The following is an 11,533-nucleotide window of genomic DNA, read 5'->3' on the forward strand; positions in this document are numbered from 1 at the left end:
TCGACCAACATATAGAATGGTTACAGGGATGATGAAGGGGACATTCAGTATTACAACGATACCCAACGAAATAGAGAAAGACAAACAAACCCTTAAAATATACCTTCAAGAGACAACTGCCAAAATCCTCAACACCATAGTCCAATGAATAATCGACCAGGGAGTCAATTTGCTAGAGAACGACCAAGAAGTGGAAATGTCTTTGACAAGCTGGGAGTTGGGGTCCCAAACCAAATAGAGGATTTGAGAAACATTCTCGACCACCGTAGAGAAAGGATGGCCGATGGTGTAGGTTCGACTATTCCTCCAATTGTAATTGAACCTTTGAATGGAAACACAACTATTCCACCAGTGCCACAAGTTAACCAACCACAAAATGATCTCGCAATTTCTTTCCCCACTCAAGCTCAACTCGATGCTCTAAATCAGATGGTGAAAAGTCTAGTCGACCAGAAACAACCAACTACCATAGACATTGAGCGACGAAACAGAATTCCATTTTTAGAAAAAAAAAAGTTAATGCAGCTGAAATATCGAGTGAGTTTAAAATGTCGTTTCTACCTACATATACTGGTAAAGAATATTTGGTTGCTCATGTAAATAAATTTGAAGTACATATGTATATACAGAAGGTGCCAGAGGACGCTCGATGTAGAATTTTTCAATCTACCCTCCCTAATTCACCCTAGTAAGGGTACTTAAAATTTAAGCCCGACTCGATAAATTTGTGGGATATATTCGTAGAAGCATTCTATGCCCAAATTTACGCTGCTTGCATCCATCCTACAGAGTCCAATCACTTGGTCGATATTAAGCAAGGAGCGTGCTTTTACAAGATTATGTCTACAGATTCATGAGGGAATCTGTTAGGATTAATATCCTAAAAGCATGTGAAGATATTTTATTGATTTTAAATAAAAGTACAATTTTATTATATTTGAATGTTATAATTATTGTTTGAATTAATCTATCTATATATTATATAAATGATAGCTTCAAGGAGATGATGTGACACTTTAAAATTGTTCTAAAACACTCTATCTATTTTCTCCTTTAATTTAATTTTTTATTCATTTTATATATTATAATAATATAGTAATTTAAAAAAAAATTAAGTAGTTACATATTTTTTTAAATTTAAATAAGATATTATTATTTACTCTATCTATTTTACACACTTTAAAAACTAAAATTGTTCCAAAGCAATTTATCTATTTTCTCATTTAATCTAATTTTTTATTCATTGTATAGATTATAATAATATAGTAATTTAATAAAAATGTAAGTATAAAGAAGATGTTCAAGGAGATAATGTGGCATTCTAAAATTGCTCTAAGACACTCGATCTATTTTCTCTTTTAATATAATTTTTTATTCATTTTATAGATTATAATAATATAGTAATTTAAAAAAATTTAAGTAGTTACATATTTTTTAAATTTAAATAAGATATTATTATTTACTCTATCTATTTTACAAATTTAAAAAACTAAAATTGCTTAAAAACACTTTATCTATTTTCTCATTTAATCTAATTTTGTATTTATTTTATAGATTATAATAATATATATTTTAAAAATATATATAAGTATAAAGGAGAGTTTCAAGGAGATGATGTGACACTCTAAAATTACTCTAAAACACTCTATCTATTTTCTCCTTTAATATAATTTTTTTAATTAATTTTATAGATTATAATAATATAATAATTTTAAAAAAATTTAAGTAGTTACATATTTTTTAAATTTAAATAAGATATTATTATTTACTCTATCTATTTTACACATTTAAAAAACTAAAATTGCTCCAAAGCACTTTATCTATTTTCTCATTTAATCTAATTTTTTATTCATTTTATAGATTATAATAATATAGTAATTTAAAAAAATTAAGTAGTTATATGTTTTTTTTAAATTTAAATAAGATATTTACAATATATTATTATTTACTCTATCTATTTTTCACGTTCAAAAAACTAAAATTGCTCCAAAGCACTCTATTTATTTTCTCATTTAATCTAATTTTTTATTCATTTTATATAGAATATAATAATGTAGTAATTTAAAAAAAATGTATCATACACGTTATAAAAAATATGTAGTTACATATTTTTTAAATTTAAATAAGATATTTACAAGAATTATTATTTACTCTATCTATTTTATACATTTAAAAAAATGTAGTAATAATAAAAATAATATTAATAATTTTATTTTTTTTCTCATTTGATATTTTTCTCAAGCTTGTGACAAAACGATATTACTAATAGTATTGTTTGGATTTGTGATTTATATTCACAATAGTAAATAAATGTTTTCTAGATTGTAATGTAGTGGAAATTCCAGCAGCAACAAAAGATGCGGATGTTGATGTGAAGCACAAAAATTCTTTTTTAGAAACAAGGAACGTATTATGAATTAAAAAGTATATAACTATGACAATTGATGTTAATATTATTTGTTAGCTTAATTTTTTTACATCTCTTGCTTTTAAATGCTATTATACATTCTATTAATTTCTTGAAAGGAGAGAGAAACAAATATTTGATTAATTAAATACTTTTTATACAATTTTATTATTAGAGCATAACTTAAAAAAATGGAGGAATTACAAAAGGTATAACTTTCACACTCACATTATACAAATTATAAAATTAATCAAACAAATGTAGAATATATAGTTGAATTATAAAATGTATAAATTCAAATTATAATATTTATCAAACAAATATAAAATTACCTTAAATATATTTTTTCAATTATTATAAAAAAATATGCGAAAGCGGGTATATTTTCTAATATATTTATATGATGTGACACTCTAAAATTGCTCCAAAACACCCTTTCTATTTTATTCTTTTTTCACATTTTTTAATTTGAATTCAAATTTGATTAGATATTTAATTACAACAACCGTTTAATTAAATTATAAATATAAATAATCGTGAACTTTTCTCATTTTTTATTTTACTTTTTTAATTTATAGCTATTAATTAATTAAGAAAAAACTCATTCAATTTTCTCTTTCTTATCATTTTTATTTTAGTAATAATAATAGATGTCAATTAAAAATATATATAATAATAATAAATAAATAATCTATCTATTTGTATTTTTAACATTTTGACAAAACAAGATATCCAAATGTTAATTTTTAACAATGAAGGATTCAAATAGGTAATCAGACTTTTGACAAAACACAAGGTCCCCAAGTTAATTTTAAAAAATAAAGAGTCCAAGTGGGTAATCGGCTAAAATACAAAGTTAAAAATGGTGTGAACACTTATAGAAAACATAAATTATATAGATAATTATATATATTTATATAATTTACCTTTTATAAAAAAAATTAACACTTTGAATAAATACATGGTCCAAATGTTAATTTTTAAAAATAAAGAGTCAAAAGGAGTAATCGACCAAAATATAATGTTCAAATAACCGATCTATCTATTCCTTTTTTTAACCTTTTGACAAAACTTGAAGTCCACAAGTTCATTTTTAAAAATAAAGGTCCTAACGGGTAATCGGCTAAAATACAAGGTTCAAAATGGTGTGAACCCTTACAGAAAACATAAATTATATATATAATTTAATTTTTATAAAGAACTATGAACCTTTTCAATAAATACATGGCCCAAAGGTTAAAAAAAAAAAATGGTCAAAACGGGTAATCGGCCAAAATACAATGTTCAAATAATCGAGGTAGTGAGCTCGTGATGGTTGGTCAGTCTCGAAGGCATGTGATTCGAATGTTCAAGGTCGCAAGCTAAGTGTGAACATATTTATTGTTATATAGTCCATATATTTAAGTGATTGTTTGTAATATGTTATTAAATCCCTAATATCATGAGATTTATACGCGTACATAGTAACTATATGCGTTTAATTACATTTATTTTAATTGATTTGTATAATAACTCCTCGAAATATGAGGGGAGATATTGGGCAAACCACTCTATAAATAGCGTGGAATAATTCATTTGTGGGGACTGAAGAATTTGTATTGGGAAGACTTTGTAAAATTGCTTCCAAAAAGCTTTGAGAAAATTCCATAAAGTGAATAACACCGACTCGTGGACTATGCAGATTTTAACTACTGAACCACGTAAAAATCATGTCATTTATTGTTTGTCTCTTTTGGTATTTTGTTTAATTTCTCTTCATTTCTAAGTTGACGAAAAACGACATCAATAGTTTGGTGCTCTCGTTGAGAGCCATTAAACAAGACGTGAGCCTCTTTAATAAGAAAACCTCATGAATCATCAATGGCTGCTGCAAACAACCCTAATACTGTTACGACCATTGCCCCAGATACCCGAGGAGCAGACTCCTCGTACTGAGGAATATCCCCGACGACCTGGAAAGCAACCTATGGTGGACCCGGACCCTGAGGAGAGGAATGATTCATCCAATTCTCGAGGGCCACCTGCTCCCAGGCCTGATGAGGATTTATACTACAACCCTGAAAGATATGTTCCTATTGTGGAACTTGAAAATCATCAATTGGGCAAACAATTGGCAGAGGCAAGAAAACGCAATGAAGAATTAGCCAGACAGGCAGCTGACGCCCAGGCACCTCCTCGAAGGCCTAGAGGACGCCCCCATGGGAGCACGGCTGCTAGGAGGGCGAAACAAGCATCGCAGCCGAATTAGCCGAGGCCCCGGAGGAGTACACGGGCTGAGGCCACTGCCAACCCAACTGCAAAATTATCAATAGGAATGGGTAATAACTGAGCCCCTCTAATGGCTCAGAACCCAAATCCTGATACTTCAAGAAATAACCCGGAGCCTGTCCGGGCGAATTTTGGGCCATCTAGGCCCAACAATGAGAGACAGGCACTGTCGCCCATAAGACATCCGCCATCACCAATAAGACACCCCTCGCCAGTTTGAGAGGTCCCATGATCTTCACCACGAAGGCCATCTCGCAGCGGCGGTCGAGATGGAAACTGACAGACCAGGCCTGGACAGGGGAACAAAAAGGAGGCTACGCGAGATCGCAGAGCTCCTCAACCTTCGGGAAGCCAAGTGTCAAGATCACAAACTGCTAGAACAAGGAGACCAGAAGGGGACCCACCTCGTAATCATCGAGCCATACCTCCAGAGAGGACTACACTCGGTCTGTAAGCATTTATAACACTGAGCCGAGGCATACAAGGAATCAAGGGAATCACCCTGATCAGTGGGATCATCTAAACCATAATCGAGGGCGAGATAATCCCCCAAACCTTGATCTGCGTGACCATCTGAATGGTCGTAAACAACCAGCATATAACCCTATACCAAGACAAGGAGCTAGATATTTTATTAACGATAACCAGCCCCCTCAGGTCCAAGCTCGAACCCCAGTGGATTTAGTCTAGGAAAAAATTGACCAGTTAGAAAGAGCATTCAGGCTCCTGCAAGACAAGCATAACAGGGACAAGGCTGAAGAGTCTGATGAGGAGCTCGAGCCTTTTGCCCCGCATATCTCCAGCACTCCGTTTCCTCAGGGATTCAGAATACCCCATGTCCCACCATCTGATGGAAACTCAGACTTGTATAGTCATCTGAGTACCTTCAACACCATCATGCGAGCCAGAAATGTTGGCTACAAGCTCAGATGTATGTTGTTCCCAGCTACACTTACAGGACCAACAAAAAAACTGGTTTGAGAAGTTTAGAAGACATTCGATCTCGTCCTGGGATCAATTAGCTAGAGACTTTAATAAGCAAATTAAAGCAATGGTTGGCATCAGGCCCGAGGCCTTAGCCTTAACCAATGTTCGACAACAGCAAGGTGAGTCATTAAAGAGTTACCTCATGAGGTTTAACCTAGAAGTGGCCCAAGCTCGGAATGTCGACGATAGCGGCCACCTGATGGCCGTTAGAGCAGGTATTTTGCTAGGGAGTCCACTTTGGGAAGATTTACAAAGGAAACCTATCAGGTCACTAACCGAGTTCAATCGGAGGGCCCAGAGATTTGTCAATGTAGAAGAGGTGAGGCTAGCACTGAAACTGACCTCTCCGCCCATAACTACAATGATAAACATGAACTCTGCCTCGACCTCGGTGACCCCATCAACTTCAAAACCCTCTGGGGATAACCCTTCTAAAAGGAAGAAAAACGAAGGGAATAACCCCGAGGCTGATGGAGGTAAAAAGAAGAAAGGGGATAAATACTTCTCCGTATACAAGGTGTATACCGACCTCAATGAGTCTTGGGAAAATATTTACCCAGCCAATGAAAACCAGGTCCTGTTCAGACGACTTGACTCCATGAGGGATCAGAAGGCGAAAAGGGACTCAAATAAATATTGTAAATTCCCTAGAGACATTGGACACACAACCAACGAGTGTCGGCAAATAAAGAACAAGATCGAAGGTTTGATCTCGAGGGGATATTTCGGTCAATACGTCAGAAACTGAAGTCCCAATTAAGCATCAACAAGTTAGAGGGCAGCAACCATGCAGCCTGCCCAACACAATAACTGCTGATCTCGAGAGGATGAGAGACCCCCTCCGATTAATGAAGAGGATGTAGTAACCATCTCGGGGGGACCTCATATCGCAGGTTTAGGCAGGAACGCCCAGAAAAGATACGTAAATGAGCTTAAGACTGGAGACAGTTCTCCTTACGAACCCGAGTCGCAAGCTCCAAAACAACAAAGAGTTGAGACTCAACCCATAACATTTACAGAAGAGGACGCGGCGCATGTCCAATTTCCTCATAATGACCCTCTGGTCATTACTCTCCAACTCGCAAACAAGAGGGTACGCCAAGTCCTGATTGATAACAGGAGCTTAATGAATATCCTTTACAAAGCCACTCTAGAAAAGATGGGTCGCGCTTCGCGATTTGAAAGCATGTACAACAACGTTGTACAATTTTTCAGGAGAAGGGATTACCTGTATGGGATCCATCGAACTCCCCGTAACCTTGGGAGACTATCCAATCTCAGTAACCAAGATGATGGAGTTTGTCATGGTGGACCTCCCATCAGCCTACAACGTACTACTCGGGAGACCCACCCTAATTGGGCTGGGGGCAGTGTTATTTGTTAGGCACTTGGCCATCAAGTTCCCGACCTCTAGTGGCATCGGGACGCTAAAGGGAGACTAGCTCGCAGGAAGGGAGTGCTACATCATTTCCATAAGAGGAAAAAGTCAGAAAAGTGTGCAAGCTCTAGTGGTTATCAAAGAAATAACTGGAGCCATTTTTGAAATTGATGAGGAGATCGATCACAGAGTAAATGAGAGGGCTGATCTCGAACATTTGGAAGAGCTCGAGGAAGTAAAGCTCGATGCAATAGATGTTACAAAGGTGGTGAAGGTGGGAAAGAACCTTTCTGAAAAGGCAAAATAGCAATTAATTTGCTTCTTGAAAGAAAACCAGGATGTGTTTGCATGGTCGCACTCGGACATGGTAGGAATCATTCCCGAATTTCATGAGCCATGCACTCAATGTTGACAAAAGCTTTCCCCCAAAGCAGCAAAAATGAAGACTCCTGGATGATGATAGAAAGAAGGCTCTCAAGGAGGAGGTCGACAGATTAAAGGCAAATCGATTCATACAGGATGCCTTTTATCTTGATTGGATTGCCAATCCAGTGTTGGTCCCGAAGCCCAATGGAAAATGGCGAACCTGTATCGACTACTCAGGTCTTAACAAGGCATGCCCTAAAAACTGTTTTCCCTTACCTTGGATAGACCAGCTCGTAGATGCCACTGCAGGTCATGGCATCATGTCATTCATGGATGCTTATTCTGGATGTAACCAGATCCCCATGCATGCACTAGATCAGGAACACACGAGCTTCATGACTGACAAAGGGTTATACTGTTACAATGTCATGCCTTTCGGGCTAAAAAATGTTGGAGCCACGTACCAAAGGCTGGTGAACAGGATGTTTGCCGAGCAAATAGGAAATACCATGGAAGTTTATGTGGACAATATGTTAGTTAAATTGAAACATAATGATAACCATGTCGATGATCTCGCAGAGTGCTTTACCGTACTTCGAAAGTACAACATGAAACTTAACCCACAAAAGTGTTCGTTCAGAGTGTCTTTGGGAAAGTTCCTTGGATTTATAGTAAATGCACGAGGGATAGAAGTTAATCCAGACAAGATTAAGGCGTTGATAGAAATGCCCTCACCTCGGAAGCACAAGGATGTCTAGAGCTTAACTGGACGGATGACGACATTGAGTAGGTTTATCTCAAAATCTACAAACTGTTGTCTTCCTTTTTTCAACCTTTTGGATGGGGCGAAAAATTCGAGTGGTCAGAGGAGTTCGAACTCACATTTCAGAACCTTAAGAAGCACCTCGCCAAACCACCAATCTTGTTGAAACATATCACAGGAGAGGTCTTGTATCTATACCTCGCGACAACCGAACATGCCATTAGTGCGATGCTCGTACGAGAAGAGAAAAAAGTACAAAAGCCTGTATACTATGTCAACAAAAGGATATTGGGGGCAGAATCGAGATACCCATTGATGGAAAAATTGGCCCTCAGCCTGATACATTCATCTCAAAAGCTCCAACCTTATTTCCAAGCACACCCCATTCATGTGCTAATTGACTAGCCACTATGACAAGTTTTGTCCAAACCAGAGGCAAAAGGAAGGTGGCCCGAGGAGTTACCTCAAGTGTTGTGGGCTTATCGACCTTCAATGGGGCATACTCCCCTTGCTCTCAGCCTGATACATTCATCTTGAAAGCTCCAACCTTATTTCCAAGCACGCCCCATTCATGTGCTAACTGACTAGCCACTACGGCAAGTTTTGTCCAAACCAGAGGCAAAAGGAAGGTGGCCCGAGGATTTACCTCAAGTGTTGTGGGCTTATCGAACCACAGCTCGGACTTCAATGGGGCATACTCCCTTGTCCCTAGCATATGGGTGCGAGGCCATGTTGCCTATTGAAGTCGAAATCCCTACAATACGGAGCCACGTGTACAATCAGGCCTCAAACCAATCCCAGCTCGAAGAAAGTCTAGACCTCATTGAAGAAAGACGAGATGAAGCTCAATTTAAAAATGATGCATACCAACAGCGAGCTACAAGGTACTTTAATAAGAGGGCTTGATATAAAAAATTTGGATTAGGAGACCTAGTACTAAGACGTAATTTTAGCTACACAAGACTCGTCTGCTGGGGTACTCGGACCTAACTGGGAAGGACCGTACTAGATTGAGTTTGTCATCCGACCTGGGGTGTATAAATTGGCGAGATTGAACGGAGAGTTGGTTCTGCGAGCTTGGAATGGCAAACATCTACGACCTTATTAACAATAATCTAGAAATGATGTTTTCGTTGTAACCAAGCATGTTAAGTTTTGTTCAAAATTTTGTTTTCTCGATTAAATGTTGTATTTTTTCTTTTTTTTTTTTGCAAACTCTCTTAATTCAATAACCTATGGTCACACTCATAGGATATTAAGGGGGCATCAGTGGTATACAACCATACCATAAGTTTGAAAAAATAAATAACATAAAATAAAAATGTTTGGACCTAACCCGACACAAAAGTTATAAGTGTACACGCAAACTAATATAGATGTTTGGACCTAACCCGACACAAAAGTTATAAGTGTATACACGAGCTGAAATTGCATGGACTTAACCCGACATTAAAACTAAAAGTGTATGGAATTATAACCAAACACACGAACTAAAAGTGTATGGAATAATAACCAAACATGCAAACTAAAAGTGTATGGAGTAATAACCAAACACGCAAGCTAAAGCTATCTGGACTTAAACCAGATTGAAAAAATTTATAAGTGGATGGATTACAAACCAAACACAAGCTGAATTAGTTTGGGACAAACCAGCTAAAACTAATCGACAAGCAAGAAAGTTGGAATAAAAAACAAACCAACTAAAAATTAAGTCGATGCCGAGGCTGGAAATTTTGCAAAAAGTAGTTTCAACACAACCTCGAGGAGCTACTCGAGCATGAGAAAAAGTGACTAGAAAAGCAAGATATAACTAAAATACTAAACTTACATGCCAATTAAGTACTTTTGAGTACATGGTGAAAGTAAGGTCCGACCTTGGCATTAACGAAGTCGGACATGGATATTTCGAACAAACGGTGCATGAGTGCATTGGAATTCAAGCATAAATCCAATATATGTATTTGTCCGAATAAACAAATATAAAAGCAAGCTTTTAATATAACATGTTCAAAATATTTTGACCTTGAAATGTAAAGTATAATATTAAAACAAAAAGCTGAAAGCAAAATCAAATACATGAAATATTTTCGACCCAGAAGATTGTACGCATCAAAGATTAACATTCCTATATAAAAAATAGCTCTGAATCGAGTTGAGAATTGTTCTTGCCCTAAGGGAATGTATAAATTAAGTCAATTATTACAAAAGATATTAATGGGATGCAACCCACGACCTCGCCCTCACGGAGCAGGTTCCTTCCCTTCAGCGGCTCCGGTCACTCCAGTCGTCTCCTTGACCTCAGCCCTAGCGTCTTCTTTATCGAGGTGAGTCTGCCACCTCTCAATGAACTTGGCCTCAAGGTTGTCCAAGAAGCTGGTGTCAAAGTCAGGATTGTTGACCCATATATGGTACATCGCCATGTCGATGGCATGATCTTTTTTCTTCTTTAACTCCTCAAGAAGGCGGGCCTTCGCACCTTCGATTATATCGAAGGTTGCCTTTTTGTCCTCCTCCAGTTTGGCGTTGAGGTCTTGGAGTTCTCTGATTTTGGAGTCCTTCTCCTTGATCTTGGAGTTCTTGGCCTCGACTTCTTTCAAAGTCACGACCATTGTAGACTCGAGATCGGACACCCTTTGGGCAGACACCAGGGCAGCCTCCAACTTCTTTTCAAGCTCGGACACCTTCAGCATCGCGACCTTGACCTAATCTGGGAGCTTTAACTGGAGGTTCTTTGCCTCTTGAGCGTAAGCCCGGCTTGCTAAAACCTCAATGTTCAACTTGAAGTTGTGTTGAACAAATGCGGCGAAAGCCTGTACACATAAACAAAAATGGGTTGTTAAACATATGAGATAAGTATGTATAGGCAATGTTACCAAATGACTTACCAAGGTGAAGAGCTCGCTGCCCTTGTCAAAGATGGTGTTTGTGTCACGACAGGAGGTAAGGACCTGCCATTGGGGATCTTCGATGTTGCTAAGGCTTTGGCCGACTTGGGATAAGACGTCCGAGCCCAAGTTGATCCCGTGTGATCCCATGGCTGGATCAATCACATACTCGGGAACGTGGGTCAAGATAGACGGAAGATGTTCCCGGGTAAGGACTGGTTTTCTGGGGGCTGGTGCAGGTCGCTTGGGGGATGAAACCGGAGGCAGGAGGTCCGCAGGCACTGCCAACTCCACTTCAGTAGAGACCGTGACCTTGGGTATAGGGTCGACAACATGGCTCAAATTTTGGACAGCCGAGGCTAGAGGAGTAACCTTGGTTTTCTTCAGGGCTTTGGAAGGGCGCCCTCCTCTTTGAGACGCTCTTGGGCACTTGCTTCCCTTGGCTCCTACGGGGCGATTGAGCACATTGTCTAGGTCAG

The sequence above is a fragment of the Humulus lupulus genome, chromosome 8 (assembly GCF_963169125.1).
Source record: "Humulus lupulus chromosome 8, drHumLupu1.1, whole genome shotgun sequence".
Taxonomy (NCBI): Eukaryota; Viridiplantae; Streptophyta; class Magnoliopsida; order Rosales; family Cannabaceae; genus Humulus; species Humulus lupulus.